At 38.4% G+C, this 24988-nt stretch overlaps 1 protein-coding gene across 1 annotated transcript in view; it reads left to right on the forward strand.

The window, feature by feature from the left end:
- LOC137252678 (frizzled-2-like) overlaps positions 1-24988 on the forward strand; it is a 184044-nt gene that overhangs the window by 148064 nt on the left and 10992 nt on the right. The gene's annotated exons all lie outside the window — the stretch shown is intronic.

The following is a 24988-nucleotide window of genomic DNA, read 5'->3' on the forward strand; positions in this document are numbered from 1 at the left end:
CCAAAATCGTCTTATCTGAACGATCGGTTGTATGGGAGATATATGTTATAGTCGTCCGATCCTACCGGATCCGACAAATGTCTAATATAATACAAAAATACATCCTTGTGCTAAATTTTATTGAGATATCTCAAAATTTGAGGGGCTAGTTTGCGGTCAAACAGACAGACGGGGGGACAGACGGAGGGACGGACAGACTGACATGGCTATATCAACTCAGTTCGTCGCCGTGATCAATTCGGTATACTTAGTGGTGAGTCTATCTTCTATATTTCTCAACGTTACAAACATCGGACCTAAGTTAATATACCATTTCATGTTCATGAAAGGTATAAAAAGTTGTCCAAAAAACAGTCTAATTCCTCGGTGTGTACTTGTTTTTGTGCATCGCTGTCTGCACGTCTGCGCCATGTTTGTTTGATTGTTTGCATTTTTTGTTCACTTTCGTATAGCAAGTATTTGTTCATGCAATTTGTGTGTGGGTGCATGCGTTTTTGCGGCTATTTACCATGGTCCTCGTGGTAACAGTGTTTGTGTACAAGGCACTTGGTGCTACAGCCATGGGCTTGGTGTACTTTTTTTAGATTCTTTTTTGCCAAACAATCGTAGTTAAAGTTTTGATTTCAGTTTGATTGCATTTCAATAAATCTTTTCCGCACAATCATCCAATGGATAGCAGAAAAAATTGAAACTAAAATAGAATTATTTGCTGAATTCAAGACAATTAAATAACACGAGCAAGAGCTGCCTCTTTAAGTACAGGCGACAACAACAAGCTTGGTTTGAAACCTTGAGTATCGAAAGAGAAAATAATAATTACAAAAACAAAGGAAAGCTGTAAAGAATCATACAAACATACGCAGTCAAAGCGTTTCAATTCTCAGCTTACCATTTGCCAAACCAAATTACTTCCTAGAAGTCCTCAAAGAACCACTTGGTTTATCTGATTAAATAAATTAGGAGCAAAAGATCCACCGTCCCGTATTGTCTAAATACCTTTAGGTCGGCAGAGAAAGTAATGAATCATAGGAAGAGAAGCTTCCCGTTCTGAGAGCATCTGCAGAGCAAGCTTGTTGGTATGCACCACCGTAGTAGCATCGGTGCAATGGCGCAAATACGCCTCGCTAATGTCTATTTAGTAACCTTTCCTGGCAAACTCGTTTTCAAATTCATTTCTTTTAATATCGCTATGCTTAGGATCCCAACAAAGAGAGATATTGAGCTGAACTATGAACGTCAGCGGGGTTCGGCACCTCCGCATGATATCCGACTTCATCAAGTTGGATTCGATTTTGATTGGATAACGGTTGGTTGTACAGGTATAAAGGAATCGAGATACATAGATATAGACTTCCATATTTCAAAATCATCAGTATGGAAAAAAAATTTGATTGAGCCATGTCCGTCCGTCCGTCCGTTAACAAGATAACTTGAGTAAATTTTGAGGTATCTTTATGAAATTTGGTATGAATACTCCTATTACTATATGTATGCCTAATAAGCATTAGCAAAATCGGAGAACGACCACGCCCACTTAAAAAAAAAAATGTTAAAGTCAAATTTAAAAAAAAAGTTAATATCTATACATTATATAAGTAAATTATGTCAACATTCAACTCCAGTAATGATATGGTGCAACAAAATACAAAAATAAAAGAAAATTTCAAAATGGGCGTGACTCCGCCCTTTTTCATTTAATTTGTCTAGGATACTTTTAATGCCATAAGTCGAACAAAAATTTACCAATCCTTGTGAAATTTGGTAGGAGCTTAGACTCTAGGACGATAACTGTTTTATGGGAAAAGGGGCGAAATCGGTTGAAGCCACGCCCAGTTTTTATACACAGTCGACCGTCCGTCCTTCCGCTCGGCCGTTAACATGATAACTTGAGTAAAAATCGATATATCTTTACTAAACTCAGTTCACGTAATTACTCGTAAGTACTCATTAACACATTTCGTTCGATACCCATATTGTGCAAACGCATTCTAGAGTCACCCCTGGTCCACCTTTATGGCGATATCTCGAAAAGGCGTCCACCTATAGAACTAAGCCCACGCCCTTTTAAAATACTTTTTAACACATTTCATTTGATACCCATATCGTACAAACAAATACTAGGGTCAGCCCTGTTCCACCTTTATGGCGATATCCCTAAATGGCGTCCACCTATAGAACTATGGCCAACTACATCTTAAAATACTCTTTAATACCTTCCATTTGATACACATGTCATAAAAACACATTCCAGGGTTACCCTAGGTTCATTTTCCTTCATGGTGATTTTCCCTTATTTTGTCTCCATATCTCTCAACTGAGTATGTAATGTTCGGTTACACCCGAGCTTAGCCTTCCTTACTTGTTAATATTGACATTTGAAGACTATCGACAAAGATCGATTTCGTTACATTGGCGTCTGAGACCGTGCTGTCCTGGTGTAATCTAGCTGTTCTGTCCATGGTAAAGAACACCGCTTGGATGACACTGCATGAGTCAGGAAACCGATATGGCTGATTTACCTGCAGGTGCTTTGAGTACAGTCCAACTCCATTTTCCTTTTTCAGTTTCGAGCCGTCTGTGTATATTTTAATATCCCTAGTACATGCAAGGCCCTCCTTTTATTCCTCTTTCGAAGGGTATCTTATATTCTGCTCTTGAAAGTCCGAAATCATTGTAATATATTCTTTGTCGGTTGTTGAGTTTAAAGCAGATAAGTTGAGGCACACAACGAAATGTGGTTAATACTATCCTTTCCAGTAGGAATAATTGGAAGAGGTTTCTGATTCGAGCTAACAAATCTACACAAAATAGCTTAAAGATTAATTTAAGGTGGGGCTGGAATTTACTCGAAGATGAGAATTTCACATTTAAGATGGGCATTTCGCATAATGACCACTGCAGGAGTTTTACGGATTGTTCAGGTATTTCTATATATATGCCTGACTTGTAGCATCTTTGACTTGTTGCAGCTAAGTATAAGAGTATTCGCAAGCCCCTTTTTGAAAAATCTGGGTAGGTTATCGGAAATAGAAATTCAAAATATTTTTGACTTTATAAACAGCTGTGGACTTCCGGACCTCGCTGTATAGTTTTCTTTCCTTTTTCAACTTCGATTAGCTAGCAACCTCGTTATCGTCGCCACACACTTTGTCGGTGTCGGCATTTGTTTTGCCTGCTTCAGTTGCCCACTTAACTATGCATGGACTAGATGCATACCTACTTATATTTAAATGTAGATATGCATGCTTATAATAGTGTACGTTTCTTAACAACTATTTACATAATTATTGCAAACGCTTGTCGACGATGATGGGGCCATTGGTTATTACATTAAAATGACTATAACAGGGAGCAGTTCGGAACAAAAGCTTACAATTACGATGCGTCTGCAGCAGCACCAACTTACCCCAAAACAAGCAAATTGAAATGCTTTTACGGTGATGTGTGAATAAATAGTGCTATATAGTTTGTACGTACTTCTCATACAGTTAACGCTGTCTTCATGTTGAAGCTTTGATGTTAGCATTGATGGTCACTAGAGGAGTGAGTCAAGCAACTAAAGCAAATGTTGATGCCAGTTGTTCATGTTGGAGTCTGTGTTTTAGCATAGGCGCTTCTCACGGCATTCGAGGCTAGCATCACCGCAAAAATATGCTTACTATGTGAGGTTTTAAAACCTTACTCACAGTTAGAATCAAAGCTCCAATATGAGTGCATCCAAAGTGACAGAGCTTCTTCTAATACCTTTATCAGTGGTCGGTATTCTCACACAGCCAAACAAATAATTTCGTGAACGTATTTATATGACACACCTATATACGCAAAATTAGAATTGAGATCAGTATCAGACGAACTTAGGAAAGAACATGATCACATATTATTACGTCGGTATTTTTATTAATATGCAACAAGCGAGCGGCGGTCATTTTCACCCCGTGCTTTTTTTGCTACTGAGCGGTTTCGCTCATGTGCAGGTGCCATAGCCAGCTCGGCTAGTCATACCGTGCCGAGTTCTGGACGTTTTTTTTTTAATTTCAAAAGAGCTTTATAGAAAGCTGGAGAGTGATGCTGGGAAGCTCTTTTATGGAAGTTTGACCAGAGTCCAATCTGTTGTAAAACATCGTATTTATTCTATTTGCTAAAAATTTGCCATTGGAAGTTGAGAGGAGAGGAACGGGGAGAGGTAAAGTGAGAAATAAAACTAGGAAGATTCTTAAACCAAAAAATGGTCAACGACTCCGTATCGTAGCTAACCAATTGATTTTTGGTTTACCGTCGTAACGATAAACAGCTCATTACGTTAGGGATACGACTACAGCGATACGACATACGGCACCAATGAAAAACTAAAAATAAATAAATGTAAGGAGCGATAACCTCCGAAGAGATCTAGGCCGAGCTTCTCTTCCAATTTGCGTCGTGCTCCTCTTGATTTTCCCTACAAATTCGCCGGACGGGACCTACATGTTTTATGCCGACTTCGAACGGCATCTGCAAGGCAGATGAGTTTTCACAGAGAGCTTTTCATGGCAGAAATACACCCGGAGTGCTTGCCAAACACTGCCGAGGGGTGACCCCGCTTAGAAAAATTTTCTAATAATTGAAAACCTTATTTCTAAAATTTTGATGTTGCTTTGCCCGGGGTGTGAACCCAGGGCATACGGTGTGATAGGCGGAGCACGCTACCATCACACCACGGTGGCCGCCAATGACTCCCGCTTAAAACCCACCTGCAAGAGTGGATTTCTCTGACTGAAAATTTAAAGCCAGTTTATTGAACTCAATTGCACGACATAAAGTTCTAGTGTGTGAGAGAAGGAGAGTAGAGGAGGAGACAGAGAGATATGGAGATACCGGTAAACAAATCTGGAGCGAAAAAACATAGAGTGACAGAGTTGGAAGGTATGAGGAGAGGAAAAGTACATACATAGGGAGAGAGAGTTCTAGAGAAGAAAGCAAGATGAGACGTAACGAGAGAGTTAAAGATAACGGAGGAAGGAAGCTACAGATAGATAGGTAAAAAAGAAGGGGAAAACATAAGATAGCAGGAGACATGCATACATTTATTCACGTATCCAACTTGAACAACTCCACGTGCTTTTTCGTAGCATTCCGAATGCGAGTAGTTCATAAATATTTATTATATTTAGTTGACAACCGTCACTATTAATTCTTTCAACGCTGTACTTAATATAACACACACATCTTTGTGTCTAAGCAAACATATCGTAAATGCAATCTCAAGTGATCTTGACGACATACACTCCTCGAATGGGTGTTGGTTATGTTGAGCAGCAACAGCAACAAAGAAAATAGCGATTATCCACATTGGTCATCGTCTGCAACATGGCTGGCAGCTGATTATGCGTGCAACTATGATTTGCTGCACATCCAAAGCATGTTTTGTGTGTTTGCATTTATGTATGACGTGTTTATGTTGGTCGGTAGTTGATAGCTAAATAAGCTAACTACCAACTATTGCTACTGAACCTGTGTTTGTTTAAGGAAAAAATCTTCTTCTTATTTGACCCACCCGATTTTATTTTATTTCCATGTTTTTATACTCAGCTGATCAGAGCTCACAGAGTATATTAATTTTATTCGCATAACGGTACCCCGTAACGGCATAAACTAATCGAGATAGATATAGACTTATATATATCAAAATAATATGGGCGAAAAAATAAATTCCTTCAGCCATGTCCGTCGTCAGTAAACACGATAACTTGAGTAAATTTTGAGGTATCTTAATGAAATTTGGTATGTAAGTTTCTGGGCACTAATCTCAGACCGCGGTTTAAAACGAACGAAATAGGACTATAACCACGCCCACTTTTTCGATATCGAAAATTTCGAAAAACCGAAGAAGTACGATAATTCATTACCAAAGATGGATAAAGCGATCAAACTTGGTAAGTGGGTTGACCTTATGACGCAGAATAGAACATTTTGGAATATGGGCGTAGCACCGCCCACTTTTAAAAGAAGGTAATTAAAAGTTTTGCAAGCTGTAATATTGCAGCTGAGTATGTAATGTTCGGTTATAGCCTAACTTAGCCTTCCTTACTTGTTTCTTGATGCCCTTTGCCATGCTTTTGTGTATTTGTTTAGCGTAAACCTACCGCACGGTTTACAAGTATTTAGCAAACAATTGCCATGTTGAATGCATAACTGCATGATCAGCAGAACTTACGAACAATAGCAACTGATCATAGCTCTGATAGCTATTGCAGCATTTTTTCTTTACGATTGTACATAGACAAATAATAACGCAGTATTTGCTATGTTTGTAAGTAGTCGATGTTGTCTTGCATATTTGTGTATTGTTTCTAACAACGGCCTTTCATGATATTTTTTTAATGGTCGGTACTCAGTTAAGTGCTTAAATATTACTTTGAGTGGTGAGCTCTTGGGTGAACCTTTAAAAAAATTTGGCTCATTTCCCTTTGCAATTCATGGTTTACTTAAAGAAGCACTTCAAGCTGCGGTATTTACATAGGCGTCCAGTCGTTGTTGTTATGGAATTAAGATGAGTGGGCACGTTGGGAGCTCGTGATTATGATTAAATGTTATTAACATAATTTATGTATTTACTGAAATTGGGCTAAAATAATGAAAGAGCGTAGTGGAACGACTTTGCTGCAGTCGGAAGTACGCTTGCCTATTAAAACTAAAGCGGCAATTACCCACCGACGTGTGCCGTACGTATGGACGTTTGTCGTACGAAACACGTTTGACCGACCCCTGAAGCCCGTAGGAATCAATGTGTGTGTCTGTGTACATGTACATAAAATATTTGTGTGTGTATTGTTTACAGATAACCACTATTGCCATTGACCATTTTGCATGCATGCTTATGGAAACATCAACTTTTTCCAATTTAATTTTTGATGTTGGAAAAGGCTGGAATTAATACTAAATAAAGATAAATAGATTACATATTTACAATCTGCACTTTTACATAATTATTTCGAATTATTTTCACAATTTTTCAAACTTTAATTAGGTGTTTTTGCATAAAACTGCAAACGGTCAAAAATTAGCGCACAAAAGTTTACTAGGCAACTATGTCTATTGAGAGAGCGATCAGCTGACACGTTCTTACGGAAAAAATCAAAATTGTTTTGATTTCTACGTTCCGGGCTACGCACGTACGGGCGTTGCACGTCGGTGAGTTTTCGTTTACATTGCACACTCATAAGATAAGTTGTGTCAGCTGACACGTTTTTGGTACGTACGTTCGTGAGTAACTGCCGCATAAGGTAACAGGTTCAGCTCGTGAGGAAAGGGGCAAGAAAAGTGGTTAAGTGAATTTTTGTTTTTTTGTTTTTCATAACGTAATCGGACCGCGACAGTGGTCGGCAATCCTAAGTGGTATTTATTTATTTATTAGTCTACAAATTTAACAATTAATCAGACTAAATATGATTAAAAATAGAATTTACAAAAATACTTAGTATAAATACTAAATATACTACACAATAACATGTCATCACTAAATCTATTGAACATACTATGGGAATGACAATTCATCCCGATCAGCATATATGTATGTAGACTAGCATAACAAAGGGACAAGTGTGCGAGCCACTATTTTTAGGATGTTTGGAAAGGGCGTGTTTTCAGTACTGCCTTGCTCCCAACTTAAAGATACAAAATTTGTAAATTCTCATTTTTCCAATTAGCTTTGGTATTTTAGCTCTAGAAGTATATGAAACTCCACAGCAAAGCTGATTATTCTTTGGGATATTGAAAGAAATGTGTTGGCAATCACCCCCTGTTTCAGCTCTGGGTAAACAAGTAGTTTCAGTAAAAATTCTGTCAGAACAAAAATTAATTTGCTTGAATTAATTTCGTTCGAAACTAAGAACAAGTTCGATCTTAGACTCCTCCAGGTTTGGGCATAGTACTGGATCTACATTTTTGTGTGTTGGGCAACGTTAGCTCCCAAACGGCAGGCAATTTGATTAATTTCATTTACCCACTTTTAAAAACTAAGCTTGAATAGCTCAGTAAGAAGTTGTTGGAACCCGGGGCTAAATTATATTTTAAACAAAAAATCACTGGCCTTACTATGAAGATTTCTTGAGCTTGCAAGCACGATGTGGCTTAGAAGCTTTTTGAGTTAAATTCAGGGCAGCGTTGTTCTAATGATTATTATAATTTTTTTTTTTTTTTTGCTCAATGACTTGGAGACTTTGTTGTAGCGTTAGACCAAAAGTGTAGGCATTGTTAATGATGAAATACAGTGTCACCCGCCGTTAGTGTCATTACATTAGTACAGAGCTTACTCTAAATACTCAAAGGACAGTATTTCGGTTATTTAAGGAGCTTCGAGACACATAAATTGAGCAGCTGGTTGGAAAAGTATCACTCCGACTCCGTAATTCACTGCTTTGAGTCTGTCTCGTTAAGTTTTTTAGTGGTAGAGTAAATGTAAACTAAGAGTGCGACGAGATGGAATATTATTTCTTTAGAAAACTTTCTGTGCGACGCCACCTTTCAGAAAAATAATATTGTAACGAATTTACTTGCAAATCCTCTTGTTTGCAATCCTCTGCTAAGTTCGAATCACTAAACTGTTGAATAAATAACTCCAATATGTAATAATGCAAAATAGCCTTTATTAAAGTACTTCACAATAACGCTCAAACTGTGCAACGAATAGCTTGCTTAATAACAAAACTGATTGATAGCTCAAATGAAACTCTACTATTCAAAATAATTCTGCTCTTGCTCGCTAGATAGCGTCTTAGTCGAAACTGCTTGCCAACTCAAATCAAACTGAATTCCAGCGCCTCTACAATTGCCGCCTTTTATACTCTTTGACTTCAACCTTCGCATCTTCTGGGCGCTTCCATAATCTACTAGTCCAGCAGCTGTCAAACTTCTCAGCTGTAACTACAATTGCACAATTTTATAGTTTTTCTCATTGCATACTTATAGGAGTATCTCAGACATATGCATGTGTTTGTGCATTGACTCTCCGCTGCTCGTATACGTACATGGTACATATGTGTAGACGCAATTATTGTTTCGTTTATGTAGATACATAATGATTGAATTATTGATGTGAATTCGCGTCACTGCTTAGCATCGGCTTAGAGATAGCAGCACCCCTTAGTTTTGCTAATATTCGTAACAATATGATTACCCTGTTACGAAATTTCTGCTGTAGAGTTTAATTAATTGGTTTAAGAAAGCATTTATCAAAAGTAAATGTAAGAGAAAATCGATTTGTAATTATAAATGTAAGTTTAAGTACACCAACTCTCAATCAGTGATCCATCAGTCCCACAGCACCGTTGAAAAAACCACAAAATCGACTCAATTATTTTCAACTGAAACCAAATTTTCTTTTCTGCCAGCGCAGCAACGTCTCACCAACTATGCAATGTATTACAAATTAAATAAACATGATTACCAGTAACAATTTTTTCTTCATACTAACTCACGAAAAAAAAGCAATCAGCAGCATTCAACGCGGTCTGCATATACTGGTCAATTGCTGGAAGACGCTGGCTTTCCAGTAATTTGGCGCGTTTGTTGTTTAAGTTTGCTTGTTGGCTGACTTGTTGTTGACAATTGCAAATCCTGACAGTTAACGCCTTTTCCTTGCACTGCTGCCGGGCATATTTACTTAACAAACACGGGTAAGCTCAAAGGTAAAAGAAAATAAAAGAAAAATGCTTTAATGTATGGAAGCAATTGTTGTTGGGCTGGTTTGTAAAGAAAAAAATAACTCTTAAGCACTTCATTATAAATAATAACAAATCGCAAAAGAAACATACTGCGAGACATCCATAAATGCTCAAATACATATGTAAGTATTTACTTTGTTGCAAACAGGGACGTCGTAACATTGGGCGATTTCTGAGAAGGGGTGGGGCAAAATACAAATTAGGAGCCTTCACAGCCTTATATAAGATATGGCATATGGTGTAGACAAGGCATAACTTTGTACAGCAACCCTGGAGAAAAAACGGGATACAGTCACGTAATGCGACATTTTCGCACTACAGGTGTAATGACTGCCTCCTAACTGGTCCTAATGGGATGCACAACGGGACAGTTGGCAGCCATGCATGTATCAACAGCGCTGAATTCGGAGCCATATGTATTTAAATTAAATATTTTATTAAAATCTTGGAGTATTTCATTATTTGTCCTAGTTTAGAACACTGCGTTCGGGCAGAGCTAGAACTAGTACCGTCTCCGTATGCGATTTTTTGCGAAAGTGCGGAACTAGTGCGATTCGCTACAGGGAAGCTACTATAATTTTTTTCTAATAGGTAGTTTTTTATGAAAAAAATATTATTTTTATATGTTTTAATTTGCATTTAATAAGAAAGTTAGCAGAAATAGCCTTTGGACCCAGCTTACACAATCTTGAGTTTAAGCTTTGACATCAGAAAAAAACCACCACCATTAATCCTTCCGTCATTCTTTATTGGAAAAGTAGACATGTTAAGAAAACTATTTGCCTTTCTTTCAATGTTTTACAGTTTTTTCCTGAACGGTATCATAAAGTTGCAACTTGTTGATGTAACATATTGCTACAAAATTTTTTTGGACCTTTCACTAAATTTTAGCGATAAAATGTGTGAATATAAAATATAAATAATGTCACTCAGACAAATATCTTTTTAGGTACCAAAGGCCTTATTTCTTACTTTAAGTTCAATTCAAGAACAACTCAAACGTATTGGACTCATACTTACAGTCAGCAAATAATTTCTTTGATGTCCGCTTTTCTCAAACTACCATAATTAATCCCTATATTAAAAGGGCGACGTCGTTAAAAGCCCTAAAGTACGTAAAACGCATTAATCTTCAGTAACAAACGCTACTTGCTTAATTACACAAAAAACTAATATGTTTTGGGGATATACCACTCAAAAGGCTAACTCAAGTTAATACGAATATTCAGGTACCCATTTTATTGACTTCTATCTAACTTCGCTCTCCACGTCTGACCCATCGCTTGTGCCTGTATAATTTTCCTAATTTGTGACCCAATTTTTTCTTGTTCACCCTTTTGATCTTCGTTAAACACCCCTAAGCGATTCATCTTGGTTGTTCGATATAGGAAAGAAAATTCGTGGATATCTTACTATGTCTCTCTGCGTTGTGTCATTACCCACTCTTCTTGTATGTTCGAACTTGTCGTCCTCTTCACATCTGACTCATCTTTTCCTCCTTGTGATAGATTATATATACGCCATCTCTCACCCTCCCTTCCTGTTCAAACACACCTGCCACTCCTTCTCCGAGCACACTGGCCTATTGCTAGCTTCGCTCTCCACATATGGCTCACTGCTCCTTATCTTCATAAGAAACTCTTAAGCGTTCTATCTTGGTCGTTCAACCACAGGGACAGGATCAGGTGTTATATGGGGAAGAAAATCTGTCCTTTACAGCAGCGACCCTTAATGTGTTAGTGCCACAGTTGCTTGCCATGGAAAGACTCCACTCAAATACAACCGAATATAATCAACCGAATATATAAACGGGACGGTTTGCATAAGACTTTGTATTAGCTTGGCAGTAGTTGGTCACCGACTTCCTGTTGCCCTCCTACGTACATATGTCGGAAGGAACTAAGCCACTAGGCCACATATTGGACCGTTATTTTTGTACAATAATTCATTCAGGAAATAGTTTTAAAAAGCTCTTTATGGATAAAGGAGCGTAAATTACCAATAAAGATGCCAACGTAAGCTTAACACAATCTCTAGACTTTCACCTCAAATATTAATAATTTATTCATACTGTTACGAATATTAGCAAAACTAAGGAGTGCTGCCAGCTCTAAGCCGATCTAAGCAGTGACGTGAATGCACATCAATAATTCAATCATTATGTATCTACATAAACGAATCAATAATTGCGTCTACACATATGTACACATTCCGACGAGCAACATTTACATACAAGGCAGCGAGAGATGAGATGTCACACACCGATGAATTTACTTATACGCTTATGTGTGTGTGGGAGACTGTAAACTACAAACACATGCATATACCTTATCTGAGTTGTCACAAGAGAGAGCAATAATTTGTGCACGTAGTTGTGGCTGGCGATTTTGTAGCCGAAACAACTAGTAACTTCTGGAAATCGAAGAGCCTAGAAGTATGCAGCGTAAACTATAAAAGCGATGCAGGCGAGTAAGAAGTAATTCAGTTTGATTTGAATTGTCAAGCAGTTACGAGTAAGACGATATCTAGCGAGCAATAGCACTATTATTTTGAAAGTCAGTTTCCTTTAAGCTATCAGTTTGGTTATTAAGCTATTCGTTGTACAGTTGGAGTGTTATTGTGAAGTACTTTAATAAAGGCCATTTTGCATTACTACAAATTGGAGTTATTTATTCAACAGTTTAGTGATTCGAACTTAGCAGAGGATTGCAAATAAGAGGATTTGCAAGTAAATTCGTTACAATTGGTGTCAGAAGAGGAATTGTTGAATAAATTCCGAAGATTGGGAATACGACTTGGACATGGCAAAGTTCAGTGAATTGAAGATCCAGCAACTGAAAAAGGAGTTGGAGAACCGTGGATTAAATACAACCGGAAATAAGATCGAACTTCAAGCACGGCTACGAGAGGTAATGGAGTCGCAAGGAATTGATGTGGACGAGTTTGTCTTTTATCCTGATGGGGACGAAACAACAACAAAAGTTGAAGAGAAAAACGAAACATCGCAGACAGTTACAAACACAGACTTGAACATGATATTGGCTGCAATATCGGCACAAATGTCCGAAATGTCATCACAAATATCCACCAACATGTCATCACAACTGGAAGAACAAAAGACAAATATAACATCCCAACTGGAGTCACAGGAGACACGTATTACATCCAAGATGGAAACTCAACTGGCAGAGCAGAAGACATATATGGCATCCCAACTGGAATCACAGGAGGCACGTATTTCAGAAATGACGTCGCAAGTGTCATCTCAACTGGAAGACCAAAAGACATATATGGCATCTCAATTGGAAGCGCAAGAGGCACGTATGTCTGAAATTTCGGCAGAAATTTTGGAACAGGTATCATCAAAACTGGAAGCGCAGGATGCAAAAATGGCTCAATTTCAGGCAGAAGTAGATGATTTAAAAGGTCGTATGGAGCAGTTACAACTAAATCGCCCAGCTGTTTCAGCGAGTAATCCAAAGGTAAAGACACCATCCTTTGACGGTTCTGTTCCTTTTCAGGTCTTTAAGCTACAGTTTGAGAAGACCGCAGCAGTGAACCAATGGAATGCTGAAGATAAAGTTGCAGCTCTGTTCGTGGCACTGAAAGGGCCTGCCGCGGAAATCTTACAGACCATCCCAGAGTACGAGCGGAACCATTACGAAACATTGATGAGCGCTTTAGAGAGACGTTACGGAAGCGAGCATAGGAAACAGATATTCCAAATTGAGTTGCAAAACCGCTACCAAAAAGCAAATGAGACATTGCAGGAGTTTGCTTCAGATATTGAAAGATTGGCTCATCTTGCAAATGCGGACGCACCCGTGGAATACACTGAAAGGGTAAAAATCCAGAGTTTCATAAATGGCATACGGGACGTGGAAACGAAGCGAGCTACATACGCAAACCCAAAGCTGACATTTGCTGAAACGGTATCACATGCATTGACTCAGGAAACGGCCTCACTATTGAGTAAACCAGCATACAAAGCTCATCGTGTAGAAGTGGAAAGACCAGATTGGGTAGACACTATTTTGGAAGCACTGAAGGGATCACAACAGAAAAATGCCGGAGTTATTAAATGTTTCAAGTGTGGCAACCCAGGTCATATGGCACGACATTGCAGCAGCGGTCCCAATAGCTCCAACAATGTGGGTGGTCGTAAACGCAGAGCAGAAGGTGATGAGCAAATATCCAAGACCACTCAATCGTTAAACTAAATCGAGTCAGCCGCAAGGGGCGACAGCTGGCTCCCGCAATTGAATGCCCCCTAATCTCTATCTCGCAGATTGGAAGAAGATCGAGCAATCTTACTGTTGGAGGACATGTGGACGGAAAGGAACGGTTACTGACTGTAGATACGGGTGCATCTCATTCCATCATTCGAGCGGATTTAGTCAACAAAAAGATAAGACCATTGCTTGGAGCAAGATTACGTACAGCCACGGGAGAGGACACCCAGGTAATTGGAGAAGTAGAATGTGAAGTCGCAATTGGGAACGTCACGGTAGTACACAATTTTATAGTGGCAGAAATTGTTGATGAAATCATAATTGGAGTCGACTTCTTAATCGACCAGGGCATCAAGATCGACATGCAAAGCAAGACGATGCGATATAAAAACATGGATGTACCACTTAATTTCGGCTACGAGAGAGGCTACAGCAGTAAACGAGTGCTGGTGGAAGAGAGTCAGCAAATACCACCAAAATCCGAAGCAGTCATCTGGGCAAAGGTTGATGGAGATTGTGGGACAAACAAATTGTGGGTTGTCGAAGCAGCAAACAAATCAGCTCTAAACATACTTGTAGGAAAAACCCTGGCTATGACACAACAAGATGGTCGTATTCCGGTAAGAGTACTCAATGAGTTCAAGTCACCACTCAAACTGACTAAAGGAGCTATTTTGGGAAGATGCCAAGAGGCTGAAGTAGTTATTAACTGTGAACAACTCCAGGAACACGTTTCAGCTAGTAATACTGATCTTTCAAATGACATCACGGCATGGATGCAGGGGCTAGAGAAAGCATATCAGAGTAAGGCAAAACAACTGCTCCTAAAGTACGCGAACATATTTGACCAGGATGATTCTAAACCAGGCCGCACCAACGTTGTGAAACATCAAATTGACACTGGCGATGCGAGGCCGATCCGTCAAGCTCCACGTAGTGTTCCACTGGCGAAGCGGGAAGTTGTGAGTCAAATCATTCAAGAAATGAGCGACAGCGGCGTCATCGAACCATCAGCTAGTCCATGGAGCTCACCGGTAGTACTTGTAAAAAAGAAGGATGGAAAAATGAGTTTTTGCGTAGACTACCGGAAGTTGAATGACGTAACGAAAAAGGATAGCTACCCATTGCCAAGAATTGACGACACTCTGGACTCGCTATCTGGTACGAAATGGTTTTCCACGCTGGACTTGAAAAGCGGCTACTGGCAAGTGGAGGTGAAGGAGGAAGATAAAGAGAAAACAGCCTTCAGTGTCGGTGATGGTCTTTGGCAATTTACAGTGATGCCTTTTGGACTTTGTAATGCACCAGCTACTTTTGAGAGACTCATGGACCAGGTACTGAAAGGACTACATTGGAAAACATGCTTGGTGTACCTGGACGACATCATCGTATTGGGCAAGAACTTTGATGAACATCTTAAGAATTTGGAGGAAGTTTTCCAGAGAATAGCTGGCGCTGGTCTGAAGTTAAGTCCCAAAAAGTGTGCGCTGTTTAAAAAGGAAGTTAATTATTTGGGTCACAAGGTAACGACAGAGGGCATCTGCACTGCGAACGAAAAAATAGAGGCTGTAAAGGATTGGCCAAGACCACAGAACCTACATGAATTGAGAAGTTTTCTTGGGCTGTGCACATATTGCCGCCGATTTGTACCAAATTTTTCCAGCGTAGCCCATAGCCTCCATGAGCTTACAAGAAAAAATAAAGCTTTTGAATGGAAGAAGGAGCAAGAAATGGCTTTCCAAACATTGAAGGAGCGTTTGTGCACTGCCCCAATGTTAGCATATCCGATTCCAGGAGCAACATTTATTCTAGATACAGATGCGAGTGGATATGCTATAGGAGGCGTTTTATCACAACTGGTCGATGGACAGGAGAAGGTAGTTGCATATTACAGCCGTTCGATTGGAAAACCAGAGAGGAACTACTGCGTTACGCGGAGAGAGCTGTTGGCATTGGTAGAGTGCGTTAAACATTTTCACAAATACCTCTACGGCCAGCGATTCCGTGTCAGGACAGATCACGCAGCTTTAAAATGGCTACTGCAGTTCCGTAATCCGGAAGGACAATTGGCACGGTGGATCGAGCGACTTCAAAGCTATGACTTTTCCATTGAGCATCGAAAAGGTAGTACCCATGGAAATGCCGATGCAATGTCACGAAGGCCATGTAGTTTGGAATGCAAGCACTGTTCAAAGGCCGAGGCTAAAGAAGACATTATAGATGTCCGGCTAATGACTATAACGTGTACGGATGAATGGGACAAGGAACAACTAAGAAAGTGTCAGCTAGAAGATACAGATCTGTCACATGTTATGCAAGGGCTCGAACGAAACGAAAGACCAAGCAGAGAGGATATGTCAGCAGAGAGTCCCATTGCGAAGTCATATTGGGCACAGTGGAACAGTTTGGAATTGATATCCGGTTGCTTGCATCGAGTATGGGAGAGTGAGGATGGTCAGTGTAAGAAGAAACTTATAGTTGTTCCCAGGAAGAGGATTCCTGACGTGCTCAGCGAGTTGCACAATGGTCCAAGTGGAGGCCATCTTGGAATCACGAAGACACTCGAGAAAATTAAGCAGAGATTCTATTGGGTTGGTTGCCGTCAGTCGGTCACCGAGTGGATTGCCAATTGCGAGGTATGCAACAGAGCGAAAGGGCCCAAAACCCGAAGTCGTGGCCAGATGAAGCAGTATATTTCAGGTGCACCATTTGAAAGGATCGCCATGGATGTCGCAGGTCCATTTCCTACTAGCAACCGCGGAAACAAATACGTACTGGTGGTTATGGATTATTTCAGTAAATGGCCAGAGGTATACCCAATCCCAAACCAAGAAGCAGAAACAGTAGCAGAAGTGGTTAAAAACGAATGGGTTGCAAGGTATGGTGTACCAATGGAGTTACATTCTGACCAAGGCAGGAATTTTGAATCAGCTGTGTTCCAAGAACTGTGCAAGAAGTTGGGCATTCGAAAAACACGGACAACTGCATTGCATCCTCAGTCCGATGGTATGGTGGAACGTTTCAATAGAACATTGGAGGAGCATTTAAGGAAAGTAGTCGACAAGTACCATAAGGACTGGGATACACACATATCATTATTCTTGATGGCCTACCGATCGGCAGTACATGACACAACGGGCCAAACTCCCGCAAAGGTAATTTTTGGCAATGACCTTCGACTGCCAGCTGATTTGAAGTATGGGATAGATGCCGATGCGGAGAGGAATGTTAAGAAATCCACTGATGTCTTAGAAGAAGAGCTGAGAGAGATACACGATCTGGTAAGGCAACGAGCAAAGATTATGAGTGACAAGATGAAAGCGAGGTACGATAAAGCAATTAATTCGGAAGGGTTTCAGGAAGGAGATTTGGTGCTGCTATACAACCCACAACGAAAAAAAGGTTTGTCCCCGAAATTGCAGTGTAACTGGGAAGGCCCATACAAAGTTGTAAAACGGATCAACGATGTAGTGTACCGCATACAAACCACTACCAAACCACGAACCAAAATGAAAGTGGTTCATTTGGAGAGATTAGCAGCGTTTAGATCGAGAGATTTGTCTGATCGGGACGATCAGACTTAGGTGGAGGGCAGTGTTACGAATATTAGCAAAACTAAGGAGTGCTGCCAGCTCTAAGCCGATCTAAGCAGTGACGTGAATGCACATCAATAATTCAATCATTATGTATCTACATAAACGAATCAATAATTGCGTCTACACATATGTACACATTCCGACGAGCAACATTTACATACAAGGCAGCGAGAGATGAGATGTCACACACCGATGAATTTACTTATACGCTTATGTGTGTGTGGGAGACTGTAAACTACAAACACATGCATATACCTTATCTGAGTTGTCACAAGAGAGAGCAATAATTTGTGCACGTAGTTGTGGCTGGCGATTTTGTAGCCGAAACAACTAGTAACTTCTGGAAATCGAAGAGCCTAGAAGTATGCAGCGTAAACTATAAAAGCGATGCAGGCGAGTAAGAAGTAATTCAGTTTGATTTGAATTGTCAAGCAGTTACGAGTAAGACGATATCTAGCGAGCAATAGCACTATTATTTTGAAAGTCAGTTTCCTTTAAGCCAGGCATGCTTAACGAACGAAACGATATCATTTCGTTACGATAATCAACGTTAATAAACGAAACGAAGTCATTTCGTTTCGTTTATCAACGTTAAGAACGTCAAATTAACGTTAATTTGACGATCTTAACGTTAATAAACGAAACGAAGTGACTTCGTTTCGTTTATTAGCGTTGATTATCGTAACGAAATGATATCGTTTCGTTCGTTAAGCATGCCTGCTTTAAGCTATCAGTTTGGTTATTAAGCTATTCGTTGTACAGTTGGAGTGTTATTGTGAAGTACTTTAATAAAGGCCATTTTGCATTACTACAAATTGGAGTTATTTATTCAACAGTTTAGTGATTCGAACTTAGCAGAGGATTGCAAATAAGAGGATTTGCAAGTAAATTCGTTACAATACAGTGAATGAATGGTATAGGAACTTATATGGGCGCATAGTGCGAAAGTATCGGAACTAACTTGAAAAAATGCTATATGAAAGAGTTTGCTTGAAGAATGTTTAATAACAGGATCATATAATAGGACGCGCTATCACTTACAAGTTATCTCCAAGTTTATCTGTCTATCTTTTCAAAATCCTATCTCCACATATGCAAATCAATCATGTGGCGTTTTGAAACCAACTCTGAGAAGGAGTTGTTTTCAATCAAAGCCTAAGATAGGGTCTTCCTCAAATAAATTTAAAAAGAAACAGTTAATGTCTCAAATGGTCTTAAAAGTGTGGGGCGGCAATTTGTGTGAGGGACGCAACACATTTTATGGGGTTACACTGAAATGACAGCGCTTGGTCGGTAAAATGCCGAGTCGCTCCGGTACATAGAACTGGATACCTTAGGGAGCAGTCACTTTACTTAAGGTGTCGTTTTGTTTCATGTAAGACCTATCACTGTATTCCGGACAAAAAAGTCGCCACTACGCCACTGTTTACAACGAAACTTTTAATGCATTCAAGGCATCAATATCGCAAAACGGTGCACATTTCACAATTTACTTGTTAGTTGTTTGTACAGCAGCTGTTAACTGTTGAACTGCCTTACGCTAACGACTTTAAGTTGCTGACTTAACTACGTCTGCATTGCTGATTTCAAAAAAAAAAAAACACAAAAAACCTAAGTTATGTGCATATTTAAGCGCTTTTTACTGTGACAACAAAAAAAAAAGTGGCATTTTTCTTTACTTAGCAAAATATCGAATACATTTTGAAGTAAACAACTAAATAGCAATTGCTTGAGTTCTATTGAACTTTTTTTACACACCATTTCACATGAATAAAGTATTGTATAAGTAAATAGCAAACTAGCAAACAGTGAACAGACTAGCAGGGCTACATTCATAGTTTCCAAATCCTAATGAAATGCGATTCAGCACTTCAACAAAGCAATGGCAAGTCAAAGTCGAACTTCTTGTACACCGGGCTTTGCCTTACTTGAAAAGTGATGCTACATATAAATATGTCCACTCTAATTTCAATTCGAGCTTCATCAACGGCAACAACATTATCAAATGCAACAACAACAACCACAATGTGTAGGCAACTTGAGTAACAGTCACCATGGGATTTGTCTGGCAAAGGCAAGACAAATATTTTCGCTGTAATGTTTTCTTTAAATTTTATGTAGCTGTATGCCCATGACGATTTCATTTTATACCATCAGCAATGTCATCACCATCACCATCACCATCACCATTTCCTACTCCAGTTTCAATTTTGTTTGCTGTATTGCTATTTTTCTTTGGAAACATTACTCATCCTTACTTTGTTAATGTCTGCACAATTCCAAGTGGTTCATGTTTATTTAGTACTAGCGTTGTGCTTTTTTTGTATTCAAAATCTAAATCAAGTGGTCACAGTCTGCAGCATCGCCAAGAGTGTCATACTAAAAGACTTTGTTATTTACAATGTTCTTAAGCCACTAAGAAAGAGTTGCATGTCATGGAAATGTTCATACTTACTCGTTGGGATTTGATATTTTTTTCTTTTAGGGCGTATTGTGTTGAAAAAATTATTTGGTACGTCAATAAGATACTCAACTTTAACTGTTATATTATTGGTTCTTCTATACTTGTTCTTATTTCTGCTCCAATTTTTCTTTTCATACCATTTGTATTAATTTTGTAGTTATTTTTTGTTTATGCACTTAAAAAGGTTCTCCACCCGTCATCGAAACTAAAAACAATTATACAAAGAACAACTATTTCCGCTCAAGTGTTTACCTTTTGTTAACAGAACAGACCAATCGTTTGAAGATCTACGTCGAATGCGTACTTAAACTGGCAGCACCGAACTAACATTGTAACAAATTCACGCGTTTCTCAAAGTACTAACACCTAGCTATAATAATACCAGTAAACATTATAGACTTGAGATTATCTTAAGAATGAAATTGGTTCTCAAATCTCAAAAGTTTTTCTCAAATTTTCTTAAACTACATATTTTTTTTTGGAGAAAATCATGTTTTTCAATTTGGGAGAATTCTGTTTGGATTCGTCTGACTCTTTACATTTTACTCATCGCTTGTAAGGATATCCCTCCTCACTCTCCCTCTCTGTCTCCTTCTGAAGCACCTAATTGATCTGTCTTGGTGATTTGAACACCTGTTCGACAAGGCCAGGTCTTATATAGGGAGGAAATCCATGCGCCAAGGCAGCTTTCTTTAGTGTGGTTAAGAAAGTTTTGGAGCGCAACGTGTTTTCCAACGTGGTTCTCTAGTTGGTCTAGAATGCTAGAGTACTGAAAATACTGCAATACAAATTACGCTGAAAACTCCTTACTAGTATTTTTGACTTGTTATTTTTAAGAAATATTTCAAATGTTATGAGTTTTTAAAATATTGACTTTAATGCGCTAGGCTAGATGAAAGTACAATGACAACGATACCATATTGATATATATAAATTTCTACAGCTTTCTTTATATAATTGAAGCTTGTTGGAAAACGATAATTCTGGCTCCAAGAGCCCTTCGAAGCGATATCAAGTAGTCTGTTCGTCCTGTAATTGATGACCTTATACTACTATGACCGTTTGGTCTGCGCTGTGGAATGTGTAAAATGGCATACATCGCATCTGTCGGGATTGTTTTCAGGGCTCTTGTAATGCAAAGCGTTGATAGCCGGCATACATCACCCACCCCATCCCCTCCACCAAAGTTTTTAGGGTGCGTTCTTGTTTGTGTGGATGTCCTCCAAACAATGCCTCCATAGTATATAACAGGCTTTATAATAGCTGTGAATACGTTTAGGTCTAGTTCGGCAATATATTTCTCGGCGCTTGTAGACATTTTCTTATTTATATGTTTTTTTTGGTAAGTAAACAGTTACTGGCAATTTGTTCATTTTCTCTCATTTCAAATTTGTTTATTGTTTTGTCAATTGTTGTTCTGTTATTGTTAACATTTTTATGAACCTCATTGAGTACTTCTTTATTTTATTTTGTTATTCTAGAAATCTTTTGCTTTGCTGTGATTTCTTAAAACATTTGGTCACTTTTTTATTTTAAGACACAAATTTGTGACTGTAAATGCGTGTCATAACACTTAAGCCGTTACGTTTTTTTTTTTAAATCTTTTTTTTGTTATACTACTTCAGAATAAGAGTGGTCCCTTGAATATATCGATCCAATCAAGAATCAGATTGTTTTTTTTTTAACAAGCGTCTCCAGTTGATTGGGCTTTATACCGTTTTGAGCGTTTCAAAATTTTGATTAAATAAACAAACCCAATGACAACTCATAATATTAATAATGTTATTAAACGAATAAAGGAGTGAAATATAAATTTATCTTACCGAGCTTAGCTTGGTGTGAATTTACTTTGCCTAAGAAAGTGTATAGCTTCTATATATTATGCTTAGGAGGCAACTCTCAAAAACCATTTTTAATTGAAATAACATTAGAAAGGACGAATATTTTATACACTTTTTTCTTAAACTTCAAACTGGTTGTAACTTGTAAAATCATCCCACGGAGCAAACCCTAAGACCATGGCACAGTTTTTGCAATAGTGCAAGACTTGAACCGACATTTTTTGTTTTATATTTTACAACCTTGAAACTTTGCCGGATGCCTTAGCAAAGGCTCTCGCTTTCACTCTGTCTGCAGCTTTAAAATGTGGCGTGCTATCTTTAAAGCTTTTCAAAGCGGTCAAGCCCTTCGCTATGGTAACTGGTGCCAATCGGTAAAGGCAAAAAAGGAATTTAAATCGTCTTCCACCTGGTCCTTCCAATGGAGTTGGGTCCGCCCTCTTCCTCTGCGTCCATAGGTGGGTACCGATGAAAATATTTTCTTAGCCGGAGCGTCATCTCTCATTCGCATAACATGGCCTAGGCATCATAGACGCTGTATTTGAAATTGCTGAACTATAAAGCTCATCATTAGCATTTACTGGCAAGAATGATTCTTCGGTGAATTTCAAAGCTGATGTTTTTTAATGTAATAATTCTGGTTCCCAAACTCTTTTCTTGAAGACAACAGATCGTTTTGTCCTCGTTAACCATCAAACCCATATTCTCCGCTTCTACCAATGTCGTAAGCATATGCCTTTAACTACACGGTTTTATAGGACATTGTTCCAGAGCGATTAAGCTCTGTAGCTTGTACCAGTTTCTCCAATATCATATCCAAGAAATCGCTCGACGGGAGGATACTTCGTCTGAAACCTCGTTCAGTTTCGAGCGGCGCGGAGAGATCCTTCCCAATTCTGACTGAGATGATGGTGTGGCACAACGTCATTTTAGACAGCCATATAAGTTTTGGGGGAAACCAAATTCAGACGTAGCTCTTTTAAGTGAAGGAGGCTTTAAAATCGACGAAGAGGTGATGTGTGTCAATTCTTTTTTACGTGTTTTTTCCAAGATTTGGCGCATGGTAAAAATTTCGTCGATGGTAGATTTACCAGGATTGAAGCTGCACTGATAAGGTCCAATCAGCCGCCGATTCACGGTGAGCTTCAATATTTTGGACAATATACTTTACAGGAACTTATATGTGATAATAAGAGGGCTGATTCCGCGAAAGTTGGCGCTGGCAGGATCCCCCTTCTTCCTTATGTTATCTATCCGTTTGATGTTCCCAGTGTGATATCACTTTCAATTTCAAATAGGTGACCATTTTGTGGAAGGCGACAAAATATCTCCTCAGTGACAGATATGCGAACATACATAACGTACCTATACATAAATTATAGTGGTTCTCAACATAATAGAATCGAACTCGTTCAGAGCTATATATTTTTATACCTTTCATGAAAATGAAATGGTATATTAATTTCGTCACGAAACCGAAAATTTTAAGTCCTTAAAGGAAAATAGATAGACCCACCATTAAGTATACCGAAATAATCAGGTTGAAGAGCTGAGTTGATTTAGCCATGTCCGTCTGTCCGTCTGTCCGTCTGTCTGTTTGTATGCAAACTAGTCCCTCAATTTTTGAGATATCTTGATAAAATTTGGTGAGCAGGTGTATTTGGGTGTCCGATTAGACATTTGTCGGAACCGACCGGATCGGACCACTATAGCATATATCCTCCATACAACCGATTTTTCAGAAAAAGAGGATTTTTGTAATATCTTACCCAATTTAACAGATTGAAGCTTCAAATTTCACCATATACTTTCGTATATTGCACATATTGTTGCCTGAAAAAATGTATGAGATCGGTCGTATATATAGTATATATCCCCCACAACCGATTGTTCAGATAAGGAACTTTTCGTAATTACTGCCCTATTTTAAGAGCTAGAGGCTTCAAATTTCAGCGAATGCTTACGTATGTAGCATATATTGTTGTCTGAAAAAATCATAAAGATCGGTGGTATATATAGTATATATATGGTGGTATATATAGTATATATATATAGTATATATATATATATATTTTCGCAAATTTTAGCCCCATTTTAACAGCTAGAAGCTTCAAATTTCACCGAATATTTACTTATATAGCATATATTGTTGTCTGAAAAAATCATAGAGATCGGTTGTATATATAGTATATATCTCATACAACCGATTGTTCAGATAAGAAACTTTTCGCAATTTCTACCCCATTTTAACAGCTATAAGCTTCAAATTTCACCGATTGCTTACGTATATAGCATATATTGTTGTCTGAAAAAATCATAGAGATCGGTTGTATATATAGTGTATATCTCATACAACCGATTGTTCAGATAAGAAACTTTTCGCAATTTCTACCCCATTTTAACAGCTATAAGCTTCAAATTTCACTGATTGCTTACGTATATAGCATATATTGTTGTCTGAAAAAATCATAGAGATCGGTTGTATATATAGTATATATCTCATACAACCGATTGTTCAGATAAGAAACTTTTCGCAATTTCTACCCCATTTTAACAGCTAGAAGCTTCCAATTTCACCAACTGCTTACGTGTATAGCATATATTGATGTCTGAAAAAATCATTGAGATCGGTGGTATAAATAGTATATATCTCATACAACCGATTGTTCAGATAAGAAACTTTGCGCAATTTCTGCCCCGTTTTAACAGTTAGAAGCTTCAAATTTCACAAAATGCTTTCGTATATAGCATATATTGTTGTCTGAAAAAATCATAGAGATCGGTGGTATATATATTATATACTTCATATAAACTGTCATATTGACCCCTTTTTTACGGCTAGAAGCTTCAAGATTCATCAAATTTCATCAAATAGTTACGTTTACGTCATATATTTTTGAAATACGTGATTCGTAGCCATAGTTTTTACATGCAGACCACAAAAAACGTGAAGCTTTGCATCCTCACACAGATTACCTACCTATTTTTTATTTTATATTTATCTTAAAAATCGTTTAGATATGTTCAAATTTCACCAAATGCTTACGTGTATAGCATATATTGTTGTCTGAGAAAATCATAGAAACCGGTGGTATATATAGTATATATCCCATACAACCGATTGTTCAGATAAGAAACTTTGCGCAATTTCTTCCCC

The sequence above is a fragment of the Eurosta solidaginis genome, chromosome 5, assembly GCF_040869045.1.
Source record: "Eurosta solidaginis isolate ZX-2024a chromosome 5, ASM4086904v1, whole genome shotgun sequence".
In the NCBI taxonomy this organism is placed as follows: Eukaryota; Metazoa; Arthropoda; class Insecta; order Diptera; family Tephritidae; genus Eurosta; species Eurosta solidaginis.